The 16,357-nt window shown below is 45.2% G+C and overlaps 1 long non-coding RNA gene across 1 annotated transcript; it reads left to right on the forward strand.

Annotated features, from left to right (window-relative positions):
* The first annotated feature begins 7,481 nt into the window (after positions 1-7,481).
* On the forward strand, positions 7,482-15,061 carry LOC128328482 (uncharacterized). Its single transcript, XR_008309242.1, has 2 exons — positions 7,482-7,676; positions 14,373-15,061. It is a non-coding gene; the product is annotated as an uncharacterized LOC128328482 (long non-coding RNA).
* Positions 15,062-16,357: the final 1,296 nt, after the last annotated feature.

Here is a 16,357-nt window from a genome sequence, read left to right on the forward strand (position 1 = left end):
TTTTCTAGAGTTTTTCTGGCTGGCTAGGGCAGGGTTTCTTAACCTTGGGCCCCCAGATGTTGTTGGACTACAACTCCCATCATCCTCAGCCACAAAAGCCATGTCTGGGGATGATGGGCATTGTAGTCCGACAACATCTGGGGACCCAAGGTTAAGAAACCCTGGGCTAGAGGCAGTTTCAGTTGTACTTAGAGAGACAGTGTGTGGGGCATTAGCTGCAGGTGAGTCACACATCTTTTCAGATTGAGTCACCATCCTCCTGGTGTATCAATCACCCTCTCACCCCCTTTCTTCATGCTTAGGGCAATGGCCTAAGGCAAAGGCAATGCCCTAATAGTGATCACACCCATTTCCATAATCAGTGGGCTGGTGGCCCACCCACAATAAGCTGAGGAAGGCTTTGAGCAATGGGTCATGGGGATGCTTGCTCATGCAGAGAACTTTGGTGTGGGAACAGAAATCTTACAAGAACACAAGATGGTCCATATTTTCTTCTGTGAGATGCTGGTGGGCCCGGTGATCACATGATAAAGCCTAGCTCCGCATATGGGGATAAAAGACTGGAAGCAAGCTGCAAGAGTTCCCATCAGTTCTGCCAGCACTTGCAGCATTAAAGCTACTGCCCGTGGTTAAGCAGCACATTTATTTTAAATAATAACTTTCCCCCACAAAGCCTACTTATTTTGTTATCAGCTGAGGAATGGGAACATTCCCATTGACAACACCAGCCTGATAATGCTCCTATTCATCTCCAGGAGTTGCTTCTTCCCTGATCTGTGGAGTACAACCTATAACCAAGCTGTTTCATCTGTCATTGTAACATTCCTTTGTTCTGAATTGGACAGAAAATGTGAAATAGCTCTAGAAAGTTGTCTTCTGTGCCCATTCAAGTAAAAATACTTTTGCTATATGAATTTGTTTTTTTAAATTTCCCAGTATGCACTAAAGGTAAAGTTCCGCCATTGAGTCAGTGCCAACTCCCGGAAACCACAGAGCCCTGTGGATGTCTTTGGTAGAATACAGGAGGAGTTTACCATTGCCATCTCCCATGCAGTACAATGGTGAGGCCACACCTAGAGTACTGTGTACAATTATGGTCACCACATCTAAAAAAGGACATTGTTGAACTGGAAAAGGTGCAGAAGAGGGCAACCAAGATGATCAGGGGCCTAGACCATCTTCCTTATGAGGCAAGACTACAACACCTGGGGCTATTTAGTTTAGAAAAAAAGATGACTGCGGGGAGACATGATATAGGTCTATAAAATCATGCATGGTGTGGAGAAAGTGGATCGAGAGAAATTCTTCTCCCTCTCACATAACACTAGAACCAGGGGTCATCCCATGAAATTGATTGCCAGGAAATCTAGGACCAGCAAACGAAAGTATTTTCTCACATAACGCATAATCAGCTTGTGGAATTCTCTGCCACAAGATGTGGTGACAGCCAACAACCTGGATGGCTTTAAGAGGGGTTTGGATAACTTCCTGGAGGAGAGGCCTATCATCAGCTACTAGTTGGAGGGCTAAAGGCCACCACCAGCCTCCAAGGCAGGATGCCTCTGAGTACCAGTTGCAGGGGAGCAAGAGCAGGAGAGAGGGCATGCCCTCAGCTCCTCCCTGTGGGTTCCCCAGAGGCATCTGGTGGGCCAGTGTGTGAAACAGGATGCTGGACTAGATGGGCCTTGGGCCTGATCCAGCAGGGAGGTTCTTATGTTCTTATATTCTATATCGCTGCTGCCCAATATAGGTGTTACTCCCATAGTCTGGGGAACATACCAGCGGGGATTTGAACTGGCAACCTCTTGCTCACTCTTCAAGTTATTTCCCCACTCTGCCATTAGGCTGCCAGAACATTGCACTACCTTCCTCTTATATTGAATTCCTTGATGAAGACTCATTTTTGCTGCATTCCCATGTGTTTCGACAGCCCATATAGACTCTAAAACAGGTCCCAAGGAGTTTAATGGTGTCTTTACTGGGATGTCATTACTAAGGCTGTGCAGTACATCAGACTGATAATTGGGTCTGCAGTGATACAAGCCCTACTGGGGCATTTTTCATTGGAAACTATTCCAATAAATATGTCTCTAGTATTGGTAGATTTCATGTATTTGTTTTATTTATTTGACATATTTTTATACTGCCCAAAACTTAAGTCTCTGGGCAGTTTACAACAAAGCAGAATAAATGACAACAGAAAAGGTTAAAACATTAGTTGAAACAAAATAAATGACAACAGAAAAAGTGAACACATTACAACAATTTAACGTTTTAAAACAATATTTAAAACAAATGTTAAAACAATAAAACAATAGTTAATTAAAGACCTGGGTGAACAGATGCATCTTTAAAGACCTTTTAAAAGTTGTCAGAGATAGATGATTAGATACAATACTGAATTGCATCAACATTGTATCAGATAGTATAGGGCAGGCCTGCACAACATAAGGCCCGGGGGCTGGATTTGGCCCTCAAGGACTATTTTATTGGCCCCCAGGTATCCTGCAGCAACACTAGAGGTGGAAACTGCCTTCTAGTACCATTCTATGCATGTTTTCTTAGAAATATGTTCCATGGTATACCCAGTGAGGCTTACTCCCATGTAAGCATGCCTAGGATTGCAGCCTGAAAGCAACAACAATTTAGGGAGAGGAGAGGACTTGGCATTTGTTTGGGGCTGACATGCACTCCAGGCGCCCCACTGAGCAGGGACAGGACCCATTTTCTGGCCACTATCCTTGGTTATCATCCTGAAGAGAATCTATCTTTGGGATTGCTAAGGGTCGACACTGACTTGACGGCACTTAATCAAAATCCTTGGTTAAAACTATGAGTCCATTGACAGGGGGAATAAATCCACAAGTAATCAATAATAGTTTTAATTTGAATGTAATAATGTGCTAGAAATTGACCTTGGCCCCTGCAAGCCAAGCTGTGCATGGTTCCGGCCCACTAGGGCATTTGAGTTGTGCAGTCCTGGTATAGGGGGACTTACCTTTTAATGAAGAGGTGGCTTCTCTGAAGAAAATGAGCCCAGGGCTAGCCAAGGCAGGGCTGGTCATCTGGGGCTCCAGGCTTGTTCCTGATCCTGCTGCTTCTCCCTTGGGTAGCCCTGACTAGGGATGTGCAAACAGGTTCGACAGTTCAGGATCAAACCAAACCTTCCCCTGTTCGGTCTGACCTTGGACTGAACCCCCCTCCCGGACCGTTTGGGGCGGGGGGATCGTGAGGTTTTTTGTTTTCGTTTTAATGTTTCGATTTTTTTTAACTTACTCCCTCCAGCGGGGGCGGGGGTGTCTCCAAGGTGGCAGCAGGTGTGTGGATGTGTGTTCCGCAGAGATTCCACCCCAACCACCCTTCCATCGTAAACCGGCCCGTTCTTCAGCCTGTTTGGGCCTTTCCCCCCGGCAGGGTGGCCATTTTGGAGGCTGCTGCGCCTGCACAATGGACCTCTGCATGTCCTTACTCTTATGGGTGCATGGGCGGCAGAGCCCTGATGCGTAACTGGTCATCTGGGGGAAGGCAGGTAGGTTCCTGCCTCCCCTCCCCCAGCCCCGCCCCTCATGGTCGTGTGAATGACATAATTGACTTCCTTCTGGGCTGCCGTGATAATTTACCAATTATCTGCCCAATGTGATCCAAATAATTCCTTGCAGCAAGTGCACAATGAAAGAACGGCCTGGATCATTATCGGATCGGGCCATTTATTCGGCCTATGCACTGCCTTATTATTTATTTATTTATTTATTTATTTATTCGATTTCTATACCGCCCTTCCAAAAATGGCTCAGGGCAGTTTACACAGAGAAATAACAAATAAATAAGATCGATCCCTGTCCCCAAAGGGCTCATAATCTAAAAAGAAACACAAGACAAACACCAGCAACAGTCACTGGAGATACTGTGCTGGGGGTGGAGAGGGCCAGTTACTCTCCCCCTGCTAAATAAAGAGAATCACCACGTTAAAAGGTGCCTCTTTGCCAAGTTAGCAGGGTTGACTTTTCCTTAGCCTTTACCAACACAAAAACCCACCATTTGGAATTTGAATCCAAAGTTCAAATGGGAAATTGTATGTTCATGTTTAAAACAGAATGATCTGAGCTCTGTTTGGGTATTCTTCTGTTTGTGGACATTGTACCCAAGTACAGCACCACCAAGAAAACAATGTCCAAACCACGTCCCTGCACTGATATTCTTGCCTCCCACTCTTCATGATTATGGGATCTGGCCAAGAACACTGATGTCCCATCTTTCTAATCGCAGGGAGAATCTCTCCGTGAGTACAGTGCTTGTCTCTTCAAACAATGCTGCCATTGGGGAAAGTGAGGGAGGCTTAAAGGACATGTCGGCACAGGGGTGGTGTGTACAGTGTCAGCACTTTCATAATGCTTGAACAGGACTTTGGTGTCTCTGGAATGTTCTGATTTTGAATCAAAACATCTGAATGAAATCTTATTGGCTGTCAACTTGTCAAGTAACGTTGGATATCAAATTCTGTTTCATGACATCTATCATTTACTGTTAAAATACCATCATATGTCAACTATCAATTTAATACTGGTTTGCTAAGTCTTGGGTAACAGACTGGTTCACACAGGGGTTTGAATCTAGGGATAATGTGGGTTTAAAACACTGCCATGATTATGTGAACCCATGCCAAGGTGGTTTATGGCCTGAGATTCCCACCGTCGCATGGGTTCACACAATCATGCTAATGTTGCTAACCCACATTAAACCTAAATCCAAATGACTGGGGCCTTGATCACGATCAAACATGAGAGTGGCTGGGGAGGGAGCCTTGGAAAGCTTGCCTCACCCACAGACGGTCATCCTGTTGGTGCTGGCACGCGGATCGTGTGCCCAGATGCTCTACCAGTGCATTGTGAGAATCCCTGCAGCAATGAGGGGAGCACTGATGTTTCAGTGCCATTGACACACAGCCAGGTAAACCTGGTGAAGGGAGTGTTCACTCCCTTCACCTTGTTTAAGAGGTAGGCTCCCTAGGTGGGTTTGCTGCCGAGGTGCCACCGGGATCTGGTCAGCTTCTGGTGGTTCCCACGGGCAGCCAAGCCTGGGCTCAGCTACCCTAGCCTGCTCTTGGCTGCTCGTGAGAACAGCCTCATTGTGTGTGCTGGCCTGTTGTCATTGAAATCAGATTCTGGCCTGGTTTACACAATCATTCAAATCTAGGTTTAATGTTGGTTACTGGCATGATTGTGTGAACGCAAACCAAGGTGGTTTGTGACCAAAGATGAACCTGAGATTCCCACCTTGGTGTGAGTCCACAAAGGGCTGTTTCAGACACAACGTGAATCCTTGGTTAAATGTGAGAATCCCCTCTGTGCTCTTCCATCTGAGTGTACCTCTCAAATTAACCCGAGGTTCAGTTTGGCCAAACAAACTAAGCTTTGGAACCAAGGTGCGTAGTTGGCTGAATATGCCATTGCATTGCATTTGAACCGGCTCCCAGGCTTTATTCTCAGCTTGTTGCAAGAGATTCAGCACAGAGCCACTGAGAAACAGATGCGGGTTAGGCGAATGGCAGAAGTAGGGACCAAAGGAGAGTAATCTGTGGAGAGAATTTCTCTGCTTGTTTTTGGGAGCTTGGTTAGAAGCTTCCATGGCTCTTCATTTCGTCAGGTAGGGCTCACAGTCATGTTAATGTCAGTAACCACATTAAACCTAGATTTGTATGATGATGTGAACCAGGGCACTGTGTCTGACAACTGAGCTGACACTTATCATGTTAGGTACGATCCAATACCATCTCATATCAGCTATCAAACAGAGCCATATGGGTTGTGATCCCTAGGTGATGTTGATAATGTCATTTTCTTTTTCCATGTATTGAGCATGAGCTTTTACTATGCAATATAACTTGTGTAAATAAATCCATTGTGAAAGGCAATAAAGTGTAGCTGGAAAATCCTAGTGCGACCTTTATCAGCTGGGACACAAATGATTCCTCCAGATGTACCATGAATTCTTTATGCATTTGCTGTTTGTGCTGTCAGCATTGACCGTAAATGAACTTCATTAAGTTTCTTCAAGAATGGATTCAGTGGTTGTGCCTCCAGCTGTGGGCCAACTGGCAGTGAAAAGAAACTCAGTGGAAGATTTTCACTTGTGCAATGAACAACCCTATATTCAGTTCTCCAAAATATCCAAGGGAATATGAAAACAAAGAATATTTATATACAACTTTTCAACAAAAGTTCCAAAAGCAGTTTACATAGATATAAATATATAAAACAGCTCCCTGTCCCCAAAGGGCTCACAATTGAAAAAAGAAACATAAGACAGCCACTAACAGCCACTGGAAGGATGTTGTGCTGGGGATGGATAGGGCCAGTTGCTCTCCCCCTGCTAAAGAAAGAGAATCACCACTTTTAAAAGGTGCCTCTTTGCTCACTTCGTAGGGGGCGTTGCTCAGTTATCTTTAGGGGGAAGAACCTTTCTTAGATTCAGCTATTTTGTAAGAGTATTTTATCTTATGGATATTTGATTGGAGTTGCCACTTTGTTACAAGATGTTTTATAATTGCTGGTTTGTATTTGTCTGTCTGTTTGTTTAAAATATTTCTATACTGCCCAAAACATGCATCTCTGGGCAGTTTACTATTAAAATAATTTAAAACATCAAATCAATTAAGAATTAAAATCATTTAGAACATTAAAAACATTTAAAACCCAGTATTAAAAAATTTAAAACTATAAATTGTAGACAGGTGAATCATATTACTCAGCATTAGCCATTCAGGGACATTCAATAATACTTTTGAGGTTTATCAGTATGAGCATTCGTGTCTTAAGAAGCATGAGAAATCCATCTGATCTAATGTGAGAAGATCGTGATGATGTTACTGATTTGATATATATATGAGTGAATGTATGTATAGTTTTCAGAATGTGTGTTGCATCATAGGAGGAGACCTATAGCCCCCTATGAAGAAGACTGTACAACATTGAAGTTCTGAAATTCCAATGAAGATCTTATGGACATATATAGGAGAACATATTAACTGTTAAAAATACTTGAGGAAGGATCTCGAAACAGCATCTGCACCAGGGTGCTGTTGTCTTTACATCCAGTTCTGTTAGTACATTTCACATTTATTACAGACTATAGAGTTCTCCCATTTGGTTCATTGTTGTTCTGTTCATTTTATGTTTTGTTAGTATTCTTCCCTATATTATTTATTTATTGTCCGGCTCATGTCCCTGCGGGAAGTGCTGCCAGACTTACTGGCTCCAGCCAAGGCACAGACGCAAAGGAGGACACCACGCTGAGACACGATATTTGGGGCCGGGTACGCTCAGCGGGACGACCGACCAGGGAGCTGGGAGGACAGCCGGCTCCAGACGGACCTCCACTGGACCTCCACCGGCATCGAGAGAAAGGGAGTCGCCTCTCAATGATGTCAGAGGTGAGACAGGGAGTGAGGGGCGGGGCCAGGAGGGAGAAGGGAGATTGGGGAAGGGAGACCCAGCTGTACATACCCAGTGGGAGACAAGGCTAATAAAGCAAGGTGGCGGCTGCCTCACCTGCCAAGGGCTATTTAGGGAGCGAGTTGCCTGTGATGAGGAGGTGTGTGTTGGGAGAGTGGAGAGCTCTGGAAGGGCCAGAGACCAGACCATGGTGACCCCTGAGCCAGGAGGAGGAGGAGGAACCGGGTGAGAGCCAACCCCCTCCCCTCCTAAACTCTGAGGCCTCACGACAAAGGGGCAGGATCCCCAGGGGCCGCTGGGACATTTATATTATCATGTTCAAATGAGTTCATTAGTTCCAATATAGTTTATATTTATATTTATTCCTTGTTTTGTTATGTTTATTGGATCTGCTAGATTGTGTTTTGTATTCCTTATTTCAGATCCTTTATGCTATTTGTGTTATGTTTTTAAAGACCCTTTTATTTGTTCAGGCATCTATCTATCTATCTATCTATCTATCTATCTATCTATCTATCTATCTATCCTATTTTTATACCGCCTAAAACTTACCCCTTAGGGGCTGCCAGGACTCTCAGCAATCCTGTTTCTGTTTGTCTTTTTAGTGGTGATTTTTAAAAAAAATGTTTTATGGTTCTTACCGTTTCACTGATTTTAAGGTTTTAAATGTAACTTTTATGGAGTTTTATTTTGTATTAACTTTTGTAAACCGGCTTGAGATGCATTACGAAAGGCGGTATAAAAACTGAACGATCAGTCAATCAATAGCCAGCTAGCCAGCCAGCTAGCTATGACTGAAGGTGTGGGTGCAAATGCCCGGGGTGGATCGTGGGTTTCCTGGGACTGTCAGTTGCCTGCCCCACACTCTCCTGTGCTACCAAGGGTGTAGGAAGCTGCCAGCGGCCAGGGTGCAAACTGTTGGGAATTCTCTGTGGTAAGAGAATCCCTTTTTCATTATAGCAGAGTGCACAGAGGCACAACACAGCGGAATTTACTTAGGCATGCGTGTATGCTGAGAGTAAAGTAACTTGGAGCCAATTCATAGTTTCAAATCAATATAACTCCATTCTAGATAGGAAAGTGAGGAGTTAGGATCTCTAATCTATCTATCTAGCTGGATGCGGATGGATTCTGCATCTTCTCTGCACACATGGTGCAGGCAGAGAGGCTTGCCATGTTGCAAGGTAGAAGGACAGGAAGGGAAGAGAGAGAGGAAGGAAGTCACCATGAGATTAGCAATCTACATTCCAAAGGAATAGTGTCAGAGCAGTAGAGAAGGGATGACCAATGTCTTGACCCTCTAGCCCTCTGACTCACTAGTCTGTCCCCCACTGTCTTTTTGAGACAAGAGACAGCGCAAAGTCCTTCACTTCCAACAAAAACCCTGCAGTGGCCCCTCCTTTGTTTTAAGTAGGCACACAGGCACCCTAACCATGCCCCCTGCGTCTGACCTTGATGCAAGGGGCATGGCCAGACTTGGAAATGGAATCCTTCAGCCCGATTAGCAGGGCCTTTCAGCCAATCCTAGGTTCCCAGCCTGGCTGGGAGCGCCTCTTTCTGTTTCACCAAGCAGGGCTCCCGGTTGTTGGAAAGAGGAGGTGCAGAGCCGGGCTAGCCACCGAGGGAGGCAGCAGTGGCAGGAGCCCCGGCCAAGGGAGTTTGGGGGACTCCTCCAGACACTCCATGGCTCCCAATGCAGTGCACGGTGGGCTCTTTGAACTCATCTGCTCTATTCCAGCTCCGCCCCAATGAAAAACTGGGGGTGCACACAGTTCCCAAGGCTGGGTAGAAAGCTTGTCCTACCCAGATAACAGTTGTGTAAAGAGGAGAGCTGGTCTTGTGGTAGCAAACATGACTTATCCCCTTAGCTAAGCAGGATCCACCCTGGTTGCATATGAATGGGAGACCACATGTGAGCACTGCAAGATATTCCCCTCAGGGGATGGAGCCGCTCTGGGAAGAGCAGAAGGTTTCAAGTTCCGTCCCTGACAACATCTCCAAGACAGGGCTGAGAGAGATTCCTGCCTGCAACCTTGGAGAAGCCGCTGCCAGTCTGTGAAGACATTACAATACTGAGCTAGATAGACCAATGGTCTGACTCAGTATATGGCAGCTTCCTATGTTCCTATGTAAACCTATAATCTCCTATGTCTTCTTTAAAGACAGTTCCCTGATGAAAAGCTAATTGATCAAGACACCTTTAGATGACCTTGCTCTAATTATGACGTTTTTGTCCTCTGTACCTGCTGGATTTCTGTTTGTTTCAGTTTTGGTCTACAGCCTTCACCTGCATGGAAAGTGACCAGATCATAACACAAATCTGAGTCCTATTCATCTTTGACTCACCCCTACTTTTCAGGTCTACATTGAAGCAAGCCGCATGTGGACTCCATGAGCAACTAACCCAACATCTCCACAGGCTGCCCTCTGCCCCAAGAAAGACCCTAAATTAAAAATAAACTCTGAGCAATAGCAGTGAGTTGGAAATATGTTTTGTCCAAAGCAATGTCTATTTTAAAATACTGAACAGGGTCGTTTAAAAGGTTGGTGGTGGTGTTTTTTTTTAAAAAAAGAAAGTATTCTGTAGTGAATTAAAAACACAGACAGTTTTGACACATAATTGCTCACAAATTGCTTCAGATGATACTTCACTTTAATAGGCATTCAGCAATTTCAAACTATGACGCAGTATTCAAAAGTAAAGAATAGACAGAATGAGGGCTGTACACACAATCACAGGTACTTTGGTGTCTCGTTCCTTGATTATTCGACACATGACGACTCAGAACCGAGTGCGTGGATTCCCTAAGCAACCCTGGTATATGGCTCTTTAAGGTAAGGAAAGGAATATCCTGGAGCTGCAGGTGCTCAGTGGGTCTTTCTTTTATGTTCCCTTGGTTTTTGTCCCATTCTATTCTCGTAATAGCTCTGTGACGATGAATGGTCTATGGTCACCCAGTATATGGCTGGAAGGGGGACAAGAGGCAAAATGGTGCCAACCAAGGAGGCTGCTGAGTTGGAAACCAGTCAAGCTGAATCACCAGAAAATGGGACAAGCAAGTATCACCTGACTGCTTGAGGGACAGTAGCTGTAATATTGCTCTTTGGTCATCCACGGTGGTAGTGCTGAGGTATAGTAGAGAACAGGCCAGCAACTTTCTCCTCTGGCAAGTTACCATAGTGGTATAGCAAGTAAGGGTCCTCTCTCTCATTACTGGAGTCCTTGGTTCAAGAATACAGGTGCCATAGGAACACAGGAAACCACCTGCTACCAAGTCAGACCCTTGGTCCATCTAGCTCAGTATTATCTACACAGACTGGCAGTGGCTTCTCCAGGGTTGCAGGCAGGAATCTCTCTCAGCCCTGTCTTGGAGATGTCAGAGAGAATACTTGGAACCTTCTGCATGCAAATGCTCTTCCCAGAGCAGCCCCATCCCCAAAGGGGAATATCTTACAGTGCTCACACATGCAGTCTCCCATCCAAATGCAAACCAGGGCAGACCCTGCTTAGCAAATTCATGCTTGCTACCACAAGACCAGCTCTCCTCCCTTAAATAGTGTTCCCGGTTAAATGGAGTTGGACTCCAATCTAATCCCACAATGCTGTCCGCCACACAACACCAGCTCTTGCTGCAACTGTATGTCATAAATTCTTCTTGACCCCCACCCCCATGCAGAAACATTTCTAGGTGTCGTCCCCCCCAGACCTTAAAAGTTTGTGCCCATGTTCAATCTGTTGCTTATTTTAATGTGAGCCAGTTCAGATGACACGTGGAACCTCAGTAAAAGGTGGTTCTGTGCAATGTCACTGAGCCTCAGGAGCCCTCCCTCCACCTATCCCACATGATCTACTTCCTATCTAGTTTAAATTAAACCAAGCTTAGCCTTGATGTCTGAGCCACCCAATCTCAGTTTGTTCTCACCTACTTCCTTCAAATATGCTGAGATCTGAAACCAAGAACAGAAGAACAGCCCTGCTGGATCAGGCTCAAGGCCCATCTAGTCCAGCACCCTGTTTCACACAGTGGCCCACCAGATGCTGCTGGAAGCCACAGGCAGGAGTTGAGGGCGTGCCCTCCCTCCTGCTGTTACTCCCCTGCAACTGGTACTCAGAGGCAAGGTTTGAAGTCAGTTATACATCTTGGCTTATTTGAAACAAGTAGAGCCCATGTTATTTATTATTTATTATTTTTATTTATTCAATTTCTAAACCGTCCTTCCAAAAATGGCTCAGGGCAGTTTACACAGAGAAATAATAAATAAATAAGATGCATCCCTATCCCCAAAGGGCTCACAATCTAAAAAGAAACATAAAACAGACACCAGCAGCAGTCACTGGAGGTACTGTGCTGGGGGTGTGTGAATAGGGCCAGTTACTCTCCCTCTGCTAAATAAAGAGAATCACCACATCAAAAGGTGCCTCTTTGCCAAGTTAGCAGGGGACAGTGGTAGAAGGTCTTAGGAGAATACATTACTTCAACTGTAGTGCTATTCAGCAGTCAGGTGGTTTCAGGGTGGGGGGTCAGAAAGGCCTTTCCTCACAGCAAACTAGGGATGTGCAAACCAGCTCGACGTCGAACAGGTTCGGTTCGACGGTCCAGGGGTCGAACCGAACTACCCCGACTGTTTGGGGGTTCGTGGACCTTTAAAAAAAATTATATTGCTTACCCCCTCCAGGGGAGTTGTTGGAAGTGGCGGTGGGTGGGATGGTCCACGGAAGTTCAACCTCCCCCCGCCGGCCTCAATGCAGCCCGAACTGGCCCATTTGGCAGGCTTGTTGGCTTGTTTGGGCCTTCCTCCTAGGCGTGGTGGCCATTTTGGAGGCCACCGCACCTGCGCAATTGGCCTCTGAGAGGCCTGGCATGACCTCTGCTCAAATGCTGGACTTGGATTAAGGCAGGTAAAGTACAGGAGGCTAGCTGGAAGAGGTTCACAAGTACAGCAATCCCCTGAGGAATGTTGCCTTTGGTTTTGGTTTTGTTTTTTAAATCAGCAGGGGATCTTTATTGGGATCTTTACTGGGCAGTTGAGAGCAGTGTTCCCTGTAAGAGAGATTCCCAGACTACAACTCTCAGCATTCCCAGCTACAATGGCCTTTGGCTAGGGATTCTAGAAGTTGTAGTCAACAACATCTGGGAATCCCTCTTACAGGGAACACTGGTTGAGAGGATAACTTTTTATGTAAATCACTGCCTGCCTACCAGGCTGTGTATTGTAATGTTTAAGGACTTTGGCTTTACATTCTATGCATGCCTACTTAGAAGTAAGCACCATTGGTTTCAATCAGATCTTCTCTCAAATAACTGTGTACAAAATTGCAGCCTTAACTGAAAAGCTGTGCTGTTTGTTTGTTTGTTTGTTGTTATTGCTGCTGTTAATATGTCAAGGAAAATGGTCAGGCAAACATATATTCCCCAACTATCAGTGGTAGATATCTAGAGCAAATACAAGTCAACTAGAAAGTGCAGCTGCTAATTTGCATAATATTTATTTATTTATTTATTCTATTTCTATACCGCCCTTCCAAAAATGGCTCAGGGCGGTTTACACAGAGAAATAACAAATAAACAAGATAAATAAAATGGCTCCCTGTCCCCAAAGGGCTCACAATCTAAAAAGAAACATAAGATAGACACCAGCAACAGTCACTGAAAGAACTGTGCTGGGGGTGGATAGGGCCAGTTACTCTCCCCCTGCTAAATAAAGAGAATCACCATGTTAAAAGGTGCCTCTTTGCCAAGTTAGCAGGGGTATGCAAATAATATGCAAATTATTTCCAGGCCAAGTTACATAATCTGCAAAATAGGGTGCCCAGATTTGGAGGATCAGAATATGGCAACCCTACTGTCAGGATCTACTTGAATTTGGACCTCTACATACTGTTGCCTCCTTTGGCGGCATGCTGTTTTGCCACCAGCTTTTTAAACTTGGTTCTCTCTGCAACAGGAAGGGTTCAGGAAATGTCCTGTCTGAAACAAGCCTTGCCTAGGTTTCAAGGTCTTCAGGGTCATTGTTGTTGAACCCTCCTCCTCAAATTGTCCTATTGTAACTCGAGTGGAATGTTTGCAGAGTCAGATCAGTGAGCTCAGAATTGAGGCAGAACTTAGTGGCAAGGAAGAAGGTTAAAAAGCATTGGAGAAAGGTGGAATTAGGGCTTTTTAAAAAGCAGGAAAGTTCTCAGCTTGAAGAATACTCCTTCAAGACAGTTACATAACCCCTTGTTCTTCTGAGAAGGAAAGATGTCTAATACTCCTGTTTTCTCACCAGCCATTTCACACTTTTGTGTGTGAGCGGGGAGGGGTTTGCATTTAAGCTTTTGGTATCTTAACCCCCATATAAAATTACTGTATTTGTGTGGATGTTCCTGGAACACTCCAGAATCGGGCTGGAATTTATGCACTGAATATGTTAATTGGCTAATCACTGTATGTGCTCATGCACACATATAGTCATACAATAAACTCACAACATTCAGCAATAGATATAACCTATTCCATGATCCCTATAGGGCAACATTTTTGGTCAGTCCATTCTGGTATGCCTTGATGCCCAATTGCCGAAAGAAAAGTAGGGCACTACCATTTCCCAAAAAACAAATGATCCTATTCATCATAAACACTCAACCCAGCCATAAATATGGATGGCCTTTGTTTGAGACAATGGCTGGTTGCTTTTGTTTGTTAAATTCTAAGTTATCTCATGCTTCCTGAACTCTCCTCATAACAACACCTGCATCAAGGTTTGGTTAATTGGGATTTTTCTATAATTACTGATTAACAGTGCAATCCCATGCATGTTTACTCAAAAATGAGTCCCATTGTATTCTGTGGAGGTTACATCCAGGTGAGAACTGCCACCTAAATATCTTTAATTGACTGACAACCTTTATAAATATTTCAGCCATCTCTTTAATGTTTCCAGACTCCAGGAATTATTTGGGCCATGGTGCATCTTTGCATGAGAAATGAATTTGTCATGCCTGACTTGACTGCTGCCACTATGGGTATGTAACAGAAACCATCAAAAGAAGCATGCCTTGAGGTCCAACTTCTGAAAGAAAACAAGACATTACCATTTCCCGACAGACGGCTCTCTCTTCTGTATCCTTCAGAAAGAATGCCTCTTACCCAAACTGCCAATGCTGCTGAATATCCAATGTGACATTCACCCCAAAAATAAACTCACTCAAGTGAAATGCGAGAGTTGCAAAGGTGCGCTTTGAAAAGACAAATTGTGTTCATGCGCTTCCGCTGAAATATCTTTGATGCCAGCTGCTTGCTGTGAATGTAGTTTGACAGCGCCACCTACAGGCCACTTTTGTTGAGAAAAGCTCAGAAAGGAGCCATCATAAAACTCCATTTGGAAACCAACGAAGTTTGCTCCTTCAGTTCTCGGGCATTCAGTTTGTTTCTGTTTGAGAACCCAAGTCAATAGCATACAGCTAGAACAGGGGTTCCTGAACTGTAGGGGAGGATGGCAATTCAACCCCCATTCGCAGAGTAAAACCAGTATAGTGAGAACTAAGTCAAGCAGGAGATCTGGAGACAGTTGTTGACGTTTGAAGAAACAAGGATTTATTAGAAGCAACAAATAAAATAGAAAAGCCTGCAGCCTATTCTAGCTGAGTTTATGGATGAAGAGAGAGAGAGAGGCCATATTTGCATGTAACGTGGAACCGCGGGGTCCAATTGACCCGCAGTTCCACCATCCGCTCTTCCATCCGAATTTGGATGTTCTGGAGAATAGTCTCTCTGTGAGGAGGGGGAGTGACTGTGCAGACTTCCTTCTTTATTGAAGGACAGTCCTACCAGCCAATCATTCCGGAGTTGAGGGAGGAGCTTCCTTCCTCAACTCCAGTTCCAGAGGAAGCAGCCTGAAGTTCTGAATTTGGACATACCACAGGCTGCCTGGAACCTCGGATGGCAGTGATGAAACTCATTGCAACCTGAGGGTTCCACATAGAGTCCCGAATCGGAACCCTCGGTTTCGTTGCTGCACGTAACCCAGGTTACCTGCATTTGGACATAATGTCCGTGGAACTGCAGGCCTATTCAACAGCAGTTACGTGTGAATGTGGCCCGAGACTAGCAAACCACTATCTCTGGGAAAGACTACTGAGAGACTAACTCTGGGAGAACAAGGGGGTGGGGAGTCCTGTGCTCTCTATCTGTGCTTCTAAAGCCCCAAGAGTCCATTAGGAGGTATTGCAGCTGAGAGCTGATGCTGCTCGAGTCCAGCTTCAGCACAAATTTGGGTCCCAGATGTTGGACTGCAACTCACACCATCCCTGGCCACAATAGCCAATTGTGGCTGAGGAAGGATTGATTGATTAAGTTTCTATACCGCCTTTCATCAAAACCACCTCAAGCTGTGTGTTACAGTCCAACAACATCTGGAGACCCATGTTTGAGAACCTTCTCATTAGAATATACAAAGGCTGTTCACATGGTGCTTCACTGGGTAAGGCAAGTGTAGCCAGCTCTTGAATGAGTTGTTGGGGGGGGGAGCCCTCCAACCAGGGACATAGCTAGGGGAGAGGGGGCCCGTGTTCAGTTCCTCCCCAGCGGCCCCTTGGAGTGAGGGAGATAATGAAGGAAATAGGCATGGGTGGAGCTGGGGGGGCCCTCAGGAGCTGGGGGACCTGGGTTCTTTGAACCCATCCGCTCAATTATAGCTACACCCCTGCCTCTGACTCAGCTGCCATTTAACAGTTAGTCTCTGCTGGGGCCTCCGTCCTTGCTTTTTAATCATGCATGATTCACAAAGAGCCTTGCTGGATCAGGCAAAAGATTCCTCTGGCCCAGCATCCTGGGATATGGGGAAACCATCTGACCCAGCATCCTGGGATCTATGGGGATAGTCTCCAATATTTATCCATGTGAGCAACCCTGGAAATCTCTTTCAAA

This window comes from Hemicordylus capensis, chromosome 5 (assembly GCF_027244095.1).
Source record: "Hemicordylus capensis ecotype Gifberg chromosome 5, rHemCap1.1.pri, whole genome shotgun sequence".
In the NCBI taxonomy this organism is placed as follows: Eukaryota; Metazoa; Chordata; class Lepidosauria; order Squamata; family Cordylidae; genus Hemicordylus; species Hemicordylus capensis.